Raw genomic sequence first — 20,958 nt, 5'->3', positions numbered from 1 at the left:
CTGAAGATAAGGCCAATAAGATGAAGGAGATTTTCGAAATTGTGCGCCGGAACATGGAGAAGGCTGCTCAGGACCAAGCCAGGCATTACAATCTACGAAGGAGGCAATGGAATCCAACGATTGAGGACACAGTCTGGGCGAAGGAGCACCATCTGTCAAAGGCAGCCGAGGGTTTCGCGGCAAAGCTAGCGCCGAGATACGACGGACCGTACACGGTAATAGACTTCGTCTCACCAGTCATTTGTAAAATCCGCCACAAGGATACGCAAAAAGAACGAACAGTCCACGTCAGTGAGCTTAAACAACAAACACAAGGACTCGGTACAGACAAGCAAGGATAACACGAGCATGCAACGACAAAAGGTGCGGACTATAGCGTCGGGCATAAGCCAGAGTCTATATAGACCGCAGGGTAGCACAAGCATGCAACGACAAAAAGCACAGCCTATAGCGTCAGGCATAAGCCAGAGTCTATATAGACCCCAGGAACACACGAACATTCAACGACAAAAAGTGCGGACTATATCGTCGGGCACAAGTACCAGAGTCTATATAGAACGCAGGAAACAGGGAGGCACAGTGACCCAGACAACGAGGCAAACAGATTCTGCGTCGGGCATGAAGCCAGAGTCATCCGTTAATACGCCGCGAAGAATAAGGTGATGCACAGGACAAGAAACCGAAAAGACCGCAGGCCAACAACAATCCGTAGCGTCGGCAGACACTGTACGAATCGAGGAAGACCACGACCAGATCTTTGTTTCCCGAGGAAAGAGGGGAGACGGTACAGCTCGAGAGCTTTACCGTAGCATGCTAAGCCGGAAAAACACGAAAATAACGCGCACACACATAAACGGCCACGATTAAAAAAAAAAAAAGAAGTAAAATACACACACATGAAATGCACTACGGATGATCCGGCAATCTGAAATGAGAGATATACATGAAAACCGGGGTCGCAGGGAAACAAACCACTTGCCAACTAAATGCAGAACGACGCAAGAAAGCGATGAGCCGAGCAGGTTCGTTGACCCCGACCCCAAGGGCAGGAAAGGTCAACTCTGCAATCCTGGGCCAAGCTTTGGGGGAAAAAGAAAATAAGTAAAAATGAAATAGACAGGAAATTGCGCTTACCAAAGCATTGTGCGAAGTCACTATAAACAAGGGATGGGGGCACTTCGATTCATGGCGGCCGATCGGTACTAGACGATAGTGTCGATCGGTGGGCACAAAATACTGGAAATATCGGCACAGGGAGTCACACCGTGGAACATCGATATATTAAGTGGCAACACCACGTTGGGTCACGGAACCGATAGCAACTGGAGACCGATCGATTTGGCGGAGAGTGACCATACAACAGAGAGTCACACGAGAGACTATCGATAACACCGATAACGACTGGAGACCGATCGGCACGATGTAGAGTGGCCATCCGACGGAGAAGACATATCGGGAATTCAAAAATCATCGGGGAAACGTCTGGGCGGGAATTCAAAAGTCTACGGGGGAAACGTCTGGGCGGGAATTCAAAAGTCTACGGGGGAAACGTCTGGGCGGGAATTTAAAGTCTACGGGGGAAACGTCTGGGGCGGGAAATTCAAAATCTGGAAGGAGGATCGGCGCTGTGGAACTCAAGAAGGAGCTGTGAGCGTCGTGGGAACCGTCGGGAGGAGCAAGTCGACTAGAAGACTGCAGGCGAACGAGAACAAGAACGAGAAGACACGTCGAGGGAAGAATGTCAGAATGTGGAGTGTACCAAGGCAGAGAGAACAGCGAGTCTCTTTTTCATTCCCGAAGTAAGGGGAGAATGTGAGGAGTTGAATAACTCCCCACAAGTTAAGAAGCAAGCGGAGTGAGCGCATGCAAGCAGTGGCCTACCAGTTACCAGTTACGCGGCGAATTCGCCCGTAGTAACGGTAGTGCGGAGAGAGAGAGTGGTGAACTGAGCACCAGACAAGGCCAAGGAGAGTCCGAGAGGGACAGCAATACAAGAGAGCGGCGAAGGGCCGTGGGCAGAAGGAAGTAACGGGACGGCACCGGACTTTGGACCCTGATATTAGTGCCGGGCACAGAGGACGAAAGGTCGAACGGTAAAACCGTGGACTTTGGACCAGGAGGCAAGGAGACGCCGATAACTAGCGGTAAATGGAGGCCTATATAAACCGGCCGAGCGCAGGAAGCTGGATCAGTCGATTCTACAAAGTCAACAAGTAACAGTCATCAAGTGAACAAGTAACCAGTGAACCATCGTGAAGAGCAAGTAAAGCCGTGCGGAGTCATCAAGGAAACAAGATCGCTACGTCGAGACGTTCGGGACTTAGAGCTAAAGTCTCCGAATTGAGACACAGGTAGCTGAGGTCCTTACGGCATCAAACGGCTAAGTCCAGGCGTTTTGTTACAACTTCTGTCGCAATTTGAGCTGGGCATCCCACCCGGCGTGTCCGACAAAGTGAACAAATAGAGTCCTTCGACGAAGAACCGTGGGCTCAGAAGCAAAGTGTCAAGAACTAGCTACCTGCCTACAAGGACTGCATTGGCGAACTCCGGCGTATGCCTGATCGTCCTGCAGGAACTGTACAAGGTCCTGCTGCGAATAGCCCGGAAGGACGCGCGTTTGTTCAGCTGGTGTCTCGAAAGGCGTATGCGTTGAGAGCACAGCGGTCCACCGCTAGAGTCCCAGAACGGCAGCTTACTGAGTCGCCAACAAGGAGCGGAGCTGGTCGAGATAGCTGGAGGCGGACAAGGACAACAAGGACCCCAGGACGACGAAAACGAGCGTCGAGCGAGCAGCCCATACTTCGAATTCTTAAGCCTGCGGCAGAGAGGGTAGGGTGGAAGCGTTCGTCTAGAACCTGGCGTTTGACCCAGGGACTGCGTTGGCGGCTTCCGGCGTACGCCTGAACCGTCAAGTAGAAACTGAGCCGACGTCCGGTGCGACCGGACGGGACAGAGCAAGGGACAGGAGGCTGCGGCTGCGAAAGGCGTACGCCTTGAGAGCACAGTGCCTGTTCACCCTAGTCTGGGAACGGTGACGCATCCCTAGTCCCTGTAAACCCGCCGAGCCAAGGGTGGCAGAAGACATCGCGAGCAAAGCCGGCGAGGAAGACACCACTTCGCAGCCGGCCCGATCCAGAGAGGCGTTCAACGTGGGAAGGAGACGACGGCAGGACGTAATTCTACATAACCATTACACCACCCCGGCCGAGGGTCAAGTCGGCGAATAAAAGATCACTGCATACTCCCAATCTTTCTGTGTGTTTTCACTGGTCAAAAGGGCGGTCACGTATATATAAATTTGGTGGGACGAACACTGACATCTTCTGAGCTAGCCGCACGACATTCGTAGCGAGCAGATAATAAAGAAAATCAGTTCGTTACACTGCTAAATCTAAAACATTCATTAATTTGGCCCAAGGAACGACTTACTTAAAGATGAGATCATAAAGATCATTTACGTATAACGAAAAAAGTAATGGGCCTAGGACTGACCCTTGTGTGACGCCCTGAGCGACGGGCAAGAGATCAGATATCAGATTTCCCGAAACAACTGCCTGCAGTCTGTTTGTAAGATAGGTTTGGATAAGCTATATTGCACATGAAGAAACATTTTACAGCGTTCGCAGTTTGGTACAAAGAATCACATGGTCAATAGAGTCAAAAGCTTTGCTAAAGTCAAGGGGGGTTAATAGTGTCATAATTTCATCAATCTGTTTGCGTATATCTTCAGCAATCTTCAAGAAAGCTTCTATTCTTTTTGAACCCAGATTGCTTTTTGCTGAGGATAAGGTTGTTTTCCAGGTATGATTGAATTTGCAAGGCAACTAGGCGTTCAAATGACTTGGACAGAATTGAAAGGATAGAGATGGTTCGGAAATCATTTATAGTCTTAGGAATCGGCAGTATCTTTGCCATTTTCCACGCTTCGGGGAACGTATATGTGGTTACTATAGTGTTAAAGATATCCAGACCTTCTGCATTGGATTTTACACTTAGTTAACATTCTAGAACATCACTTGGACGGGCACACATAAAGCTATAAATATTATCAAAGATGGTTGTTGAGTTCAGGTACATAGTTTGGGGCGGACTATAAGAATTAACTCGAGCAAACTTTTAATTGAGAACATCCATATCTAGGACTGACTTAGCAGCATGAGTTCGATAGCCTCTCCCCATACTTCTTCCAAACCTGAACAAAAGTTTGTGCATTTCCAAATTTATTATTTTAAAACCTACGATTGGAGACTGATATCTTTCTCGGGACGTCAGTTCAAATTTTTTTTTTAAAATATTGTACAAGTCTTCAGTTTGATTTCTTTTCCAGCGCTTTTAGGCTGCGTCCCGCAATCGAATTAGTCTCGTTATTTCTGAAGTAAACCAAGTCTTAGCTGTTGGCTTTAGAATTTTAGTTCTAATTGTGACACATTTTAAGTTTTAAATGATGGTGGATGTAGATAACGTCATCTCTCCCTGTGCATTTCACGTACACAATCCCACGTCGTGTAAACTCCGCAGAGACTGCTTTGAGCTTTTTAGGGCGCATAGCTTCTTTAAAGAAAACTAAATTTTCCTGGGTGAGTTGTTCATTAACAAAGAGCACAGCCGGTGAATCAAAACCTAGCAGGTGTTTGCTCAGTTTTTGGTTGTTTGCTCGCCGGTATGCACCCAGTGCTCGTATGAGTGCCTCTTTTTCCCTTGCAGTTTCCAGCCTTACGATTAATGGAGGATCGACAAGTGTATTCTGGGATTTTCGCTGGACTCGCTTTTCAAGATCTTCCATAGCACCAGATAGATGGCTAAGTTTAACGTCGAATTTCTGGTCAATTTGGTTGGATAACGCTTTCAGTAACCTTTCTTCGGCCTCTCGCGAAGGGGTGTTGATAAGGTCAGTCAGCTCGGCGAAGCGGGCGTTGGTAAGCGCTGATAATCGGGTTTATTAGCTCTATCAGTTGCGGGGATAGAGCATCTGAAGTGCGACCAGTTTTCACGGATCTCAATTCCAGGGGCGAGTCAGTTCTTACTCGTTTCGACTTGGGGTTTGACATGTCTCTGTCTGTGTCTAGTGCGCCTGTGCAACAGTAAAAACCTGTTGTGTTGTTGTTGATACGGTTCTCTCAAAACTTTAGATAAGCTGAGAGCGGAGATGAACCGACGAGTACACAGGGGCAGCCAAATATCTTGGATTGTTGCATAAATAATAAATTACAATGTGTACTGCTCCTGTTGAATGTTTTTTAAACACGTCTGCTTGCCAGAGAATCTCAATAGTTAATGATTCCCATCTTTATTATTCAGTGCATTTGTGGAAGGTTAAAGGTTATTAAATTGAGTTTAACTTAGCATTATTCAAGAAAACTTAATTAAATTTCACGAAAGTGTGCTTAAGACTATATGAGATTTAGAAGGATAAAAAGTATATTACTTTGGATATGTGTGTGGCTTGATCTTTCCATTCACACGAGGTCTTAACTCTCTTCTGGTTGGAATTATTTCAACACGTTCAGTGGTATCATTACCTACTATTGGAGATTAATAATAAAAGTTGCTTATAATAGGAGTTTAAGCTTCATTATGTTCTCTAAAATTTTCTAAATAATTTTCATTGTTTCTAAATTTATCAATGTGATGTTTTATTTTCCGGTCACTGTTGGATAAGACACAACTATAGGATCGGGAGCCTAACTGCTGTCCACTAAAGAATGCCTAAGACTATATGAGATTAATAAATCCAGTATATTAAAAAAGAGTATATTACTTTAGATATGTGTGTTGCTTGATCTTTTCCTCCACACGAGGTTTTAACTCTCTTCTGGTTGGAAATATTTCAACATGCTAAGTTAATCATTACTTTCTATTGGAGATTTATTAGAACGGTTGCTTATAATAGGAGTGTCAGCTTATAATGTTCTCTAACATTGTCTTAAGAAGATCGGGAGCCTTGTTAGGATTTGTATAATCTCTGACTAACACTTCTTGTTCTTTTCTAAAACTTAACTTTCGCTTCCCCATATAGTTGACAATAAATTAACGCTGTCTACTAATATGCGCTCTGTGACTTTGGGTGGTTTTAGAAACGAGAATCTTGTTTTTAAAGTTCGGCCAAAAAAAAACTTAGCTATTGATTCCACTGTTGTGCTTGTCTGTTCAAAATCTGTTCAAAACGGTGTTAAATTCTTCATGGTTATCACCATTCATGATTGAGTAAAGGGATTCTTACAGTTTTTTCGAACTTTTGAGCTTGTCCGTTTGTTGAAGGGTGTCCAGGGGCTGTCAAATTGTGCCGAACGCCATTATTTAAGGTTTGAGTTCATCTGACGTAAACTGGTGACCTTTTTCGCTCAACACAACATCTGCCAAACCATATCTGCAGAACAAGTCTCTCATTATTCTTATGGTAAACGATGATGTCCTTTGTTTTAAAAACTTCGACCCACTTTAAATAAGAGTCTTTGACTATCAGAAAATAGAAATTTTGGATTGGCCCTGCAAAGTCTATGTGAATTCAGCTCCAAACTTGACCATTTGTTTTCTAAGGGATCAATAAACCCTTTTCTGGACTAGACTGCAATTGTTGACATGGCTCGCACTGCTGGTTAGTCCTTTTTTTTGTGTGACCATTCCAGGCCACCAAATATATGAACATTTCCGAGATGAGATCTGTGCGTCTCAAGTAACACTTGTTTTTTTAGTTTGGTAGAAACTACTACTCGATATCCCCATAAAATGCTATGAAATTCACTTGCCCTGCTTCTGGTTGTTTATATGGACACCCTTGCTTCACAAACTTTTGATAGTTTTCTCGAGAAATGTCCGTAAAATTTATTTTGACGACGTTATTAAATTGAATGAATTGAACATAGTTGTTTTCTTTAAAATCTCTAGCCTTCTTCATTTGTGGCGTTCTTGAAAGTCCATCTGCTACGTTGCTAGAACCCCTTACATACTCAATAGAATATTCAAAGCCTGATAAAATGACCGTCCTCTGCATCCGAGCGGTTGCCTTTTTAATTCTCCAAAAATGCCCAAAAGGGGTTTATGGTCCGTCCTTAGTGTAAACCTATTTTCCAAAAGATACTGTTTTAATAAATAATTGATAAGGCTTATTTTTCTAAGGTGATGTTGTGTTCACTTTTTGACAAAGCTCTGGAGACAAATGCTATTGGCTTAGGCCCGTCATCAAATCTGTGTGACAAAATTCCAGACACTGCATTGTTGCTTGCAACACAATAGGTGATTCTGGATTAAAATGGACTAATACCTGGTCTGAAGTTACATCTCTTTTAGTCGCATCGTATGCCTTTTGGCATTCCAGAGACCAAACGAAATTTACATTTTTACAAAGTAATGAATATAGTGCGCTAATTTTCTGTGCTAAATTGTTTATGAATTTAGAATTGTAATTTACCATTCCCATAAAGGTACAAAGTTCCGACAGTTCCGGCCCTTGGTCCAGTTCCAGGCGCTTGGTAAACACTTGAAATTCTATCAGTATTTTTGATATGACCATTTTTGTCTATATAAAACCATAAGAAGTCTATTTTGGACTTGAAAAATTAACATATTTGTGTTTTTAATCGCAGTCCGAAAATTTTCAATTTTTCTACGACGTTTTTGTAAATTTTGAACGTGATCCTGAAGGTCTTTGCCAGTTTCAGTTATATCATCTTGGTAAGCAACAAAACCCTTTAAGCCCTAAATCAAAGTTTTCATTACCTTCTGAAAAATAGCTCCAGCTGTTTTGATACCAAAAGGTAACCGTTTGATCTTTAGCAATCCTATATGAGTGCTGCAAGTACATAAGTGCTGGGACGATTCATCTAAGTGAAGTTTATTATAGGCGCTAGATAGATCTAGTTTGGTATGACATGTACCTTCCTCAAAAATCTCGTCTTTTCTTAAATTTGTAACAGGGTTCGGAAATGCAAAACATAAGTTTAATACTCGAAATTTTCGATACACACAGTATACTATTTCACCTGTGCTAAACATGTGTAATACGAAGTGTGCAGTATTTTATTTTTAAATAAAACAAACGTTAAGTACTTCATGTTTTACACATTCAAAGTTTAAAACACTGTGTACTTTATATGTTCGAAAAATAATGTGAACAAAACACACGAACACTCAAGTACATTATTATTTTCTGTTTTACAGGCATACACAAATAGTGAACATTTCACGACATTTCAGTTCATATAACAAAAAGTTCTGCACATGATTATTATTTGAAGTTTCAAAAAAGCAGCTGAATTGGCCAATTACTTATTTAAATTGGCAGAACCAAAAAGGAAGTCTTATTGAACCACCGTTAAAAATTCGCGATCTACATTTTGGTTTAAGTTTTCTATAAAAAATATTTTGTTAAATTAAGTGGGCAATGCCATGTTCGGTGGTATTAAGATCAAAAGTTTGCGATTTTTTTTGTTTACAATAATATGATCTTATTTTATGAATATCTTGTGACAAGGCCAGTCTTCAGCTGAAATGGCCAATTACATATTATCAGACTGTTAGTTAGGTTATTACCATAAGATTTGATACACTTATTGTTAGTACCCGAAAGGAAAAGATTCAATAATTAATAGCAAAACAATAAAAAAATAAATAAATAAAAATTTGTGACATAAGATTTCGAATTTAACTTACAACTGCTCGCCACCTAGTGTCCTTTTTTTCCACATTTGTGGCAGTGGCAAATTTTTGTATTTACAAGTATCCGAGAAGTGGTTCTTCCAACCGCAACGTGTGCACGATTTTTACTGCTGCAAATCGCCTGTGTGATCGCCATTGGAACCTCGTTGACTTCCATTGTCCATGAAACCTTTGCGAGTGATCTCGCTTTTTCTCTCGCTCGTGGTATTGTTCCGATTTATGTAATTAATGATCTCATTCAATCTCTTTATGGTTATCTTTGATTCAACTAACATTGCCTTTCTTAATGGTTAAGGTAATGAAAATGTTTGTCTTCTTCACAAATATTGCACACTCATAATAAATTGGTTTAAAACAAATGCTTCCAAAAATCTTTGCACTTCAGCGACTAAAGGGGCAAGCGCCCCGGGCGCCAAATCTAAGAGGCGCTAAATCGAGTCCGACTAGCAATATATGTTTCGAGAATTCATATTTTCCCGCGGCGCTGAGCATGTAACGCTCCCTATAGAATACAAGTGTAAGTGATTAATTAATAATTGCCTAAAATTTGCACTTTAAAAAACACTTCCTCACCCTGTTGCAGTCGAATTCAAGAGCAAAGGGAATGGGGAGAACGAAAAACGAAACCGAAATTTCTGCCTGACGCGTGCCAGGGTATATTCGACCATAACAATGCCTTGTAGTTAAAATCACACATGGCAGATAATCAAATATTAACATTTTGGCGTTGCCTATAGCAACTTTACAATAACTTCCAAAATGTTATTACATTTAATCAATAAAAATCATTTATATATCATCTTAAAAATTAATAAATATACTAGCGCTTCTAAAAAAGGGTATTTAAAAGTCTACACAGTTCCTTTTCTTCTTGTGCCGTCCAATCCTCTTCCTATTTCAGCCGCTGCTTCTAATTACTTCGAAATAAACAACTACAAAAAAATTCGAACTTTGGCAGTAGCAGAAGTGCCGACAGAATTTTGTCAGCCTGCTTTGTTTTGAACTTCGCTAGATGAAGCCCATGTGATTTGTTTTTGTTTTTCGAACGATAAATGCAAATCATTAGCTGAAATTTATTCTAATGACTAAAATGGTACGAAATTGTTTCACGATATCAAAGATGTCATTTTTCTTCTGAAAAGGGCCAATAAAAAGGGAGAAAGTCTTGATCTCACTTTTTTTCGCTTTGCCCCGGGCGCCAGCAACCCTAGATCCGCCACAGGGGCCACTGTCGATATTATTCGTTAACAGTCGAGAGCAGTTATGTCCAGATGAATTCTCATCTCGCTCTCGGTCTGTTAACAGTCTCCACCCCCGCTCTCCTAACATTAGATTTAAGTAGAGTTAGTTAGTTCTAATTACGAAGCCATATATTGAAGTTTCAACGTTGTGATAGTTACCTGAAATAAAACCTCGAAGAAAAAGGAACCCAGCGAGTCGCAACTACCACGGGCAGAAATACGCCAACCCCCATCTCTTCATTTTTTGGTTCTTCGGCCGGATCGATCTGCGATTTCCAGCGGCACCGGTGAATTTCCGTCAATTTCAAGAATAATAAAAGATAAGTACGATTTTAATATTTCCAACCGATCGCCATTTTGCGACTCAACGGCAAACATCCCAGACGTTTATGTGTGTAAACAAATAAACGCAAAGTGATCATACATATTTCAAATTAATTTATATCTTTGTCAAGTATTTGTTTACATAAACAACATTAAAGAAGTGTATGTGATTAATAACCAGACATATCAAATAAATTTAATAACGAAATACTCCAGCTCCACCTGGGTTTTTTTGCAAATTTATTTCCTTATACATATATATGTACATATATATCCAAAGCTTGAGCGACAAAATCCACTTGGGACAGTGGAAATATTCAACAGGTTTATTGTTACATTCCATTCATTCCGTCAAAGCTTGAGCAACCAATTCCACTTGGGACAGTGGAAATATTCAACAGGTTTATTTTTACATTCCATTCATTCCGTCACATATAAAACGCCATATATTGGCATATACTAATATTGTTGATTATTATTTATAAACATCAGTGCGCATTCCATACACAAAATAATAATAAATAACTCAAGCAATAATAAACAACTCAAGTAACCTGATGGCAAACAAAGCATAATTAAATAATAAATACGATATTATATATATATATATAAATAATACACCTTAATAATTGTTTTGGTGTTTTCCAACTAACATTGTTTAATAATTTTCCCCTATCGAGTTACTAAGTAGTCATTGGCAAATCCCACAGCAGCGTGGCTTTTCTGGATATATACAATTTATATATTTTGATATATTTCCTATATGCTTTGCTCCAAAAAAATTGCCATTCATTCCATTCCATAAATTCCAGGTTTTTATTTACTGCTTATTAAACCAATTCATATTAAAATAATTTTGGCATCAAGATAATACAAGTCCATTGATTTTAATAGAAATTTGTTTCTTTATTTACAGCGAATAGGGGCAATTTCCTGATCCTTATTCTAACATGCCTATAAAGGATAAGAAAAATTTGAAGACAACCCCACGGGTATGCTTAGAGCGACCACGATCAGCGTCCCCCCGCGTGTCTTCCACAGATAAAAGTCACGCGATCCAGCGTAAAGATGGCCCAACGCGACGCAGTTTTAGACAAATTTATTTTGGCCAACGCCAATTCCAACACCCTGCCCATTCCGTTTTCGTCCGGTTTCCGACTACCGCCATGCGATAATGAGGTTTTCGAAGGAGACTATTTGAAATGGCCAACATTTAGGGATCTTTTAACCACAGTTTATATCAACAATCCTAGGTTGACTTCGGTCGAAAAACTTTTCCATCTCAACGCTAAAAGTAGCGGTGAGGCTAAGGCAATCGTTGCCAAGTCCCCCCTTACAAATGAGAGTTTCGATTCAGCATGGGAAGCGCTTCGAGACCGTTTCGAAAATAAGAGACTGCTAGTAAATAGCCAACTCAAACTCCTTTTTAATTTGGGTTCCGTAAATCCCGAATCTGGCCAGGCACTGAAAGACCTACAGAGCACAATCCAAGGGTGTCTGATAGCGCTGGCTCATTCCAACATTTCCACAGAGAACTGGGACTGTCTCCTGGTATTCCTGTGCGCCAGTAGATTGCCGAAACAATCCTTATAAGAGCAGTCCCTTTCAATCCTGTTCAATCTGATTAAGCTGCCATTCCGCCTTATCCAAGCCCAAGTTTCGGGCTTAAATCAAACCGTTTCCGCTCAGGCGACCAGGCTCTGCCATTTTTCTATTCGAGTCCCTAATAAGCCAGGCCTTCAGCTAGAAACCACAGCTTACGTTTACGAACTGGCTGGAATGCTTCCGTCGTACCCAATACCACGAGATGCGCTGGTTGAATTACCGGCCATCCCCCTGGCAGATCCAACATTTTTAGAGAGTTCACAAATAGATGTTCTGATCGGAGCCGACATCTTACCGTCCGTGTTGCTGAGCGGCACGCGCACCAACATTTGCGGCTCTCTGCTAGGACAGGAAACTATTTTCGGCTGGGTGCTTACCGGCCCAGTGTCGAACGCATCAGTCCAAAAGCGGGTAGCAGCTTTCACGACCCAGATAACCGAAACGAGTGACAGGGTCTTAGAAAATCTTCTCACTAAGTTTTGGGAGGTGTAGAATATACCAACAAAGAGGGTAAAGGAATCCGATTCCTATTGCGAGAGCAATTTTCTCCAAACCACCACTAGAGACGCAAGCGGGAAATATGTGGTAACGTTACCGTTTCGCGAACCCGAAAATTTCGGATCCAAATCGTGGCACTCGCGATCCATTGCCCTAGCTCAGCTTCTTAGGAACGAAAACCGTTTGAAAAGAGACTTTCCACTAAAAGAGTATTTGGATCTGGGTCACATGAGAGAAGTTCCCCCATCTTACGATACTCCAAACAATTATCTTCCACACCATGCTGTGATCAAACTCGCGAGCACCACCCTTCAGCAAATAAGACGAGCTTGAACGATATTCTTTATGCTGGTCCAGTCCTACAATCTGATTTAACCATTCAGATCTTAAAGTGGCGTTATTGTTCAGGCGTACGTGTTCAGTGCAGACATTACAAAAATGTACCGTCAAATCTGGGTCGATCCCAAGCACACGCCGTTCCAAAGAATTATATTCCGGAATAAAGAAGGACAAGAAAGCGATTTCGAGATAAAAACCGTCACCTTTGGTGTCAACTGTGCACCGTTTCTTGCAGTTCGCGTATTCCAACAATTGGCAGACGACGTATAAACGGAGTTTCCTAAAGCAACCAATGTTATTCGGCATTTTATGTACGTAGACGATGTTCTGGCAGGGGCCAATTGCATACAAGAGGCTGGACTTGCTATCAGCGAGCTTTGACAAGCTTTTAACCTCGCCGGGTTCCTGTTAAGTGGACAGCTAATCAGAATAGCATACTCGAAGATATCCCTAACGAGCACCTACTCCACGATGACTTTCGCGATATCAATTCTGAAAGCACTACCAAAACACTTGGTGTTCGGTGGAATGCGACCTCGGACGAGTTCTATTTTGTTCCACCGCTAGTTTCGATTGAATCTACGTATACAAAGAGAGAGGTTCTTTCCCAAATCGCGAAACTTTTTGACCCCGCGGGGTGGCTGTCCCCGTTTATTGTCCGCTCAAAAATCTTTATGCAAGAAGTTTGGTTGCAAGAGTTGGGCTGGGATGAAAATATCCCCACAGAAATGAATCAAATATGGCAAGAGTTTTTGCGCAGCTATTCCGAGCTCAAGCAAATCCGTATTCCTAGGTGAGTTGGTTTCCAGCCAAAGGCGAAGGTCGAGCATCATGGGTTTTGTGATGCGTCGCAGAAGGCATATGGGGCCACAATTTACTTGCGGGTTGAAGTAGGACATAATATTATGACACATCTGCTTACCGCCAAGACCCGAGTCGCACCTGTTAAAACGGTGTCCCTTCCACGGCTCGAGCTGTGTGGGCCATTGTTGCTGTCAGAAATGATCGCATCTATCCTTCCGAATATGCCAATTTCCATTTCCGACATTTTCTGCTGGACTGATTCCACCATCGTCCTCGCATGGTTGAACAAATAGGCATGCCACTGGGCCGTTTATAGCCAACCGAGTGACCAAGATTACTCAGGTGACGAGCGCTGAGCATTGGCCGCATGTGCGATCTGAGCACAATCCCGCGGACCTAGCCAGCCGAGGCGTTTCGCTGCGGGATTTGGTTCATAGCCAACTCTGGTGGGAAGGACGGGACTGGTTACAACAGCCAAAAGGCAAGTGGCCAATACAGGGGCTTGGGACTCCAGTTACAGACTTAGAGCAGCGTGCTGTGAAGGTCAATTTCGCAAAGGCCCTATCCGACGATTTTCTGGAACGATTCTCCAAGTTGGACAAGGCTCTGCGGGTCCTTGCGTACGTGTTACGGTTCATTCAACGCTGCCGCAAGATGCCGAGGGGCCCAGCTGACTGGCCTACAAAGGCGGAGGTCCGAGAAGCTGAAAGAGCCCTTATTCTATATGCTCAGCGTGAGGAATATACCCAAGAGCTTAAATTCCTAAACGATAAGCGTCCAATTCCAGTGTCCAGTCCGATAGCCAACCTGTTTCCATTCCTAGACCAGCACGGCCTGTTAAGGGCATATGGTCGTATTACTGCCTGAACAGCACTTCAGTATGACGAGCGCCATCCTATTATACTGCCATATAACTGTAGGCTTTCTCGTCTGCTCGTCCTTTTTTCACACCAAATTTCCCTGCATGGCGGCAACCAACTAGTGGTACGCCTCATTCGATCGAAGTATTGGATTCCTAAACTCAAGAATCTGGTAAAAGCTGTGCTAAACTCCTGTTAGGTGTGCACTATTTACAAGAAGAGATTACAGACGCAATTAATGGGCGATCTTCCGACCGATAGAGCTTCCTTTTCCAGGCCGTTTACATATACTGGCATTGATTATGCAGGCCCATTTGAAATAAAAAACTATACGGGCAGAGCATGCCTCATTACCAAGGGATATGTTTGCTAGTTTGTGTGCTTCTTCACAAAGGCGATCCATTTAGAGCCTACTTCCGACCTCACAACCGAGAAGTTCCTCGCAGCATTTTCCCGATTCGTAGAAGTTGTCCTCAGCGGGTTCATTCGGATAATGGCAAAACCTTTGTGGGGGCAGCGACTCTACTTTCTCGTAATTTTATGCAAGTGATCAAGGAGTCTGTGACTGATGCCTATAGACATCAGGGACTTCTGTGGCGTTTCATTCCACCAGGAGCTCCACATATGGGAGGACTGTGGGAGGCTGGAGTGAAAAGCTTTAAAACACCACGTCAAGTCGGAAGTACTCGTTTTAAGAGCGCTCTACCCTTCTTAGTTCCAGGCCACTGTCTCCTATGTCCGAAAATCCTTCTGATTTGTTGGCGTTAACGCCAGGCCACTTTCTGATTGGGGGTCCGTTGCTTTCCACAGCTGATCCCGAAATTAAGGGCGACGCTAAGTCGATTATAAACCGCTGGCAACATTTAAAGGCCCTGCATCAGCAGTTCAGTGCGCGACGGAAAGAGGAGTACATTAAAAAACTTCACAAGCGCAATAAGTGGCAGAATCCTTCCAAAGATATACAAGTCGATGTTATGGTGGTCGTCAAAGAAGACAATATGCCATCAAACGACTGGCGACTCGCCAGAGTTGTATCTGTGTTTCCAGGGGCCGATAGTAAAGTTCGCGTAGTAGAAATCCGTACCGCTCGAGAAATTATTAAACGTCCCGTCCATAAGCTAGTACTTCTTCCTATGGAGGCCAATGCAACCTCAGTACTTCCAAAATAGTGCCTTCTGTCCTCATGCTTCAAAATTCGTTCACGATTGACACTAAATGTACTTATCATTCATCTTTTTTTTTATATATTAAAGCATTAAAACCATGGCTCCACGTCCTCGCAGCGCCCAAACTCTGGACGACAGACGTTCCCGAGGTACTCGATCCTACCGCTGCCGAGTCTGTCGGGGAATCCATCCGCTACGGAAATGCAACAGGTTTCTGAGGCTCAGTACTGAGAAGCGGCTCCGCGCCGTTATCATTAACAAATACTGCGCTAATTGCCTGGCACATCAGCATTCCGAAGAAGTATGTCGCAGCGGAGACACGTGCAAAAAATGTGGGCAAAACCACCACACGTTGCTCCATATGCGCGAGTCTTCCAGTTTACGTCGCCGATTAATTTCTCCGGTGCGACCTTCGGCGTCTTCACCACGGCCTTCAGCTTCCGGCTCACTCTCTCGGGGTCCAGCTCGCGGAATGATTTCCGGCATTCCGACTAGGGCGAAGCGCCAACTGCAGCTCCATCTGTGGCGTCTCTGTTGCAGCATCAGAGTGTGCAAATCATCCCTACGGCCATCGTGGTACTTGACACAGGAACCAACAAATACGAGGCGGGTGCCCTGATCGACCCGTGCTTTCCGGTGAGCACCATCGATAGATCGCTCGCTGCGGCGTTCCGTCTCCCCACGACAAGCGTCGGAGACGAGACGGTTTGTTCGGCGACTATAAGGTCACGGATAGGCACCTTCAAAATCGACGTGGTGCTTAAGGTCAGCCCCAATTTCTCCAGTCGCACTCCAATCCGTGCACTAGCCGACGATGTTCGCGCTCGGTTTAACGATATCCGTCTTCCTGATGAACAGTTTCATCGCCCGGCGACGATATCCCTGGTGTTGGGCTCTGACGTTTATCGTGATGTCATCCAACCCGGTTTCCTAAATCTGGATGAGGGGCTGCCTGTCGCACAAAGAACTGTGCTCGGCTGGAATGTCTCGGGATCATGTAGACAATCTTAAGGCGCCAGACGTGGGGAAAATTTGGTTGCTACGTTTATCGTCGCAAGGGGGGGAGAATGTCCGCGCCAAGGAGGGGCCTCTGTCGATATTGTTCGTTAACAGTCGAGAGCAGTTATGTCCAGATGAATTCTCATCTCGCTCTCGGTCTGTTAACAGTCTCCACCCCCGCTCTCCTAACATAAGATTTAAGTAGAGTTAGTTAGTTCTAATTACGAAGCCATAAAGTGAAGTTTCAACGTTGTGAAAGTTACCTGAAATAAAACCTTGAAGAAAAAAGAACCCAGCGAGTCGCCATTTTCAACCAGCAACTACCACGGGCAGAAATCCGCCAACCCCCCATCTCTTCAGGAGGTATTTAATGTGTGATAAGTATTGAACAGATAGTGCATACGATTTTTGTACGGCACCTCGGGAGTGCAGCTCCGATTGATTTTAAAAACGATTTTTTTTTTGTATGTTTATCTGTTAAATTTAGTTCACAGAAATGAATGTCCAATTTTTCTAGCCAGACATCTCGTTGTTTGGAGAAAACTCCGGATTGGAAGATATTTGATTAAACGTAGATGTTGAGGCTGGAGGCGCCATCTCGGCTTTTATGTATTCTTTCAATTAGTTTTTGTATTTACAAAAATTTAGTTTTATCTGATGTTCAATAAAGAATTTAAATCCTCGTCGCCAATTTTTAGTGTATTACACTCTCGACAAAAAGACACACGGTTCCGTTATAATTTACATCCCATTCTTAATTATTCAGTTTTCTTTGTTTTTCCACTCTAGTAAGCCCGCATTCCATTCAACTTATAATATTAACATACGTAACAAAATAAAAGAATTTGTATAACAATTTAAATGCAAGGAAACGAAAAGAGAAAAAATATTGCAAATGTACCCTACCATTCCAAAGACAGCAGATGATCAACCTATAAAACCGAATAAAACTGAGCCAATTAAACTTACCACCGGAATTCTATAATATTCCATTCTTCTAAAAATCAATAGTTGCTCGAGGGCTAGCAACAATTTAAAGGAGAAAAGTAACTCCATTATCATTTCTGAACTTCTAAGGAACTGTTGCCCCACCTCCGTATTCGACGACAAACTACTGCAACTGTGGTGAGCTTTTAACCGACCTGTGCCTCCAATTCCACACAATTGCGAAAGCGCTGAACTATGGCCAAAAACCCCGCTACCAACTTTCTGATTCCGCTGACTTTGTTGCCACCCGCTGACTCCAACGCTGCCAATGTTTCATTAGGTTTCGTTCTATGTACAATTTGACATAGAACTCGGTCGAATCGATCGAATTAAAGGATACAAAATAAATTTACTTGGATTGGCCCAACGACATGCCGGACACCAATCCAGATGTAGCAGGCGGGCCAGCGTGCCTGACACGCCGCCACGCACAAACTCTCGTGTAAACGTACATCTGCCAATATTTATATATATATATATATTAATATTTATATATTTACATAGAAACCCTTATCTATGATTTGTTCAAGTAGAGCGCTAATTTTGCTTTCACCAGATCGTCGGCGACACCGATGTGTTCAATCTTGTAATACCAGTTTTGATTTTTATTATCTACAGTTTTGGTTAATCGATTAAGGAATAGCAAACCTATTCATGAAGAATGATCTATTTTTTGTAAAATAAACCGTCGATGACCGAAATCAGTTAAGCAGAACCGGAGATAAAAAATAAAATTGGCATCAACACAGGTGAAATACGTTGTTAACACTTAAAAAAATGATACCATGAAAAAAAAGTTTGAGTGTCATTTTTTATCAGGGAGGGACGACGTAGCCATTATTTTCTCAGGGAAATTCTCTCAGACACTATGCGATCTAGTGTCCGCCAAACTTAAAATACTATCTGACTGGACAATAGAAAGAGGTCTAGGGGTAAACCCCTTGAAAACGGAGCTGGTGTTGTTCACAAACAGATACAAGGTTCCTCAACTAAGCCCACCAACATTAAATAACTGCTCTCTCTCTTTCAGTGATAACGATAGATACTTGGGGATAAGCGTCTAACATGGAGACTGAACAGCCAAGAGAGAAAGATAAAAGCAACAATTGCCCTCTATTCCCTTCAAAAAAGCTTTTGGAACGAAATGGGGCATGTCCCCGAAAATCGTCACCTGGATACACACAGCGATAGTCAAGCCTATTCTATTCTACGGAGTGTCAATATGGTGGCCTGCGCCAATGAAACAGCAAGCCTTAACAAGGTTCAACGAATGGCATCCTTTTGCATAAGCGGAGCCCTTCGCACCACCCCCAACGAGGCGCTAAATGCTATACTGAACCTTCCCAGCCTGGACTTAGCCGGCATGAAGCGGGCCAAGATAGCTGCGGTTCGTGGTCATGCCAGGATACTCCAGCAAGACACATCGATCCAGAAAAGACTGGGAGTAAGGTCTACCGGGCCTAAAAGAGGCAGTCAATTTATACACTGACGGCTCCAAATTAAAAAAATCAAGTCGGAGGAGGTATATACTCCGACCAACTTAACATCAGTAAATTCTTCAGACTTCCGGATTATTGCAGTGTCTTCCAAGCGGAAGTATATGCTATAAATGAAGCTTTGTTGCTCCTAAACGATGCAAACTGTCAAAAGAAATGGGTAATCATCTACAGTGATGGTCAAGCGGCATTCAGGTCGATTATCTCGACCAATACAAACTCTCAACCTATATCAAACTGCCGCAAATCTCTACATGAGATGGCTTTGCTGATTAAAGTACACCTAATATGGGTCCCGGGTCACCGAAACATTGCAGGCATGGCACTACAGTTCCTCCCCTTCCGGACAAGGAGAACATTGGTATGCCGATGGCCACATGCAAGCAAAACATTAAAAACAAATATAAAGAACTTGCGAGCCTAGCATGGACACATGTAAGACATTGCAAACGATTTCTGCAGAAGCTGCAGGGACGAGGAGGAGGAGGAAACGGTGGAACACCTGTTCTGTTCCTGCCCGGCCCTATGCAGATCTAGACTGTACCACTTAGGGAATCCCTTCATGAGCAGTCTATCTGAACTGGCGAATATAAGCCTAAAGCGAATAATAAAATTCATGAAAGCAACCGGGTGGGTGCTATGCTAGGTCAGCTGCGGTAAGAGCAGCAGACAATAATATAGGAAAGGGGACACAGATCCACGCGGTATCACAATGGAACTTCTAGGTCTAAGTGAGTCAATAATTTGACAGCTGCTCTAAGCTAACCTAACCTAACCATCTGCACTGGAAAATCAAGCTTTGTTCAAGGTTCATCAATTTAAATTTGTAAACCAGTGTAATCTACGTTCATTTTCACATAAATTTGACACATCGCAAAAGGAAGTACAGCGCTTCCAGTTTCAAGGGCGTTCACACAGTTTATCGCGTGGTCACATTCAATCTGAAAATTCTTATCAGCAGAACCATTCTTTCTCGAAAGTGTTCTCACCATGTGCCCGCTCCTTTTTGTTAAACTAAAAATGCTGTCGCCCGACAGAATATACCAGCGAGACCACAGTTCCGTCAGTTGTCCCACAGGAGCAGCGACTGCACGAAACCCATTTTTCATTGATTCAGGTTTCTGTTTTCCACACACTTTGGTTAAACCAAAAAACCTTTCTAGAGGATTTTACATTCTATGCAGCGAAGCAGACGATTATTTACACCTATGGAAAGTACGTCACCAAGCTGAACTTGGATCTCCGTCAAAACTTTACCTGATCGTTTTTTATCGCCGAAGTGCACACCGCCATTATTGTGCAGACTTATCGGAGTTCCAGCTTCTCTTCGATCTTAAGAACTAATGATTAATCAAATCGATTACTGGCCTCTCATCACCCGCATGCCTGGCATAGGCGAAGCAAATACCCGTTTCCGCAGTGGAGAGTTAGTTCAAGTTTCGAGAAGGCCTCCATGACTTTGTCGACGTGACAAGGCCATCCATTAAGGGAACTAGGCAACACACTACATCGAACAACACCAGTTGCGGATAGGCCATGATTCGGTAATAAACTTGCCACTGCAAATAATAAATAAATTTTCTAAGCGAGCAAGGCATATACAGACGTTCAAGTTATTTGCGCCATAATGTTTTTCCATAGAATAATGGTGCAAAACTTCTCTTACTTGTTAGTGCTCAAAGATTAACTAACACAACAAATTCTTTCCAGAAAAAACGATCCAATAATGTCGCCTAACCTCATATCGCACCAATTATGTAACTTGTTTTGGATGCTTTGGCTTCTCCAAGACGACAAAATTGAGCCATGGCATATGGTATGCTTGGTAAAAAACAACAAAATATTGAAACAAATGCAAAAAATTTTATTCTTTCACGAATAACACAGGATTAAAAATTTCAATCGATGACCTCCTACACTCCCAGATTCAAAAAAATTATACTCAAATTTTTTTGATTTTCCGGTGCAGTTCAACTGCTTGATT

General features: G+C 42.8%; 1 pseudogene; it reads left to right on the top strand.

The window, feature by feature from the left end:
- Window positions 1-15,589: 15,589 nt before the first annotated feature.
- On the top strand, window positions 15,590-19,620 carry LOC128253442 (uncharacterized; annotated as a pseudogene).
- The last annotated feature ends 1,338 nt before the right edge of the window (window positions 19,621-20,958 follow it).

Source organism: Drosophila gunungcola (genome assembly GCF_025200985.1).
Source record: "Drosophila gunungcola strain Sukarami chromosome 2L unlocalized genomic scaffold, Dgunungcola_SK_2 000008F, whole genome shotgun sequence".
NCBI lineage: Eukaryota > Metazoa > Arthropoda > Insecta > Diptera > Drosophilidae > Drosophila > Drosophila gunungcola.
This window is presented reverse-complemented; position numbering and strand designations above follow the sequence as displayed.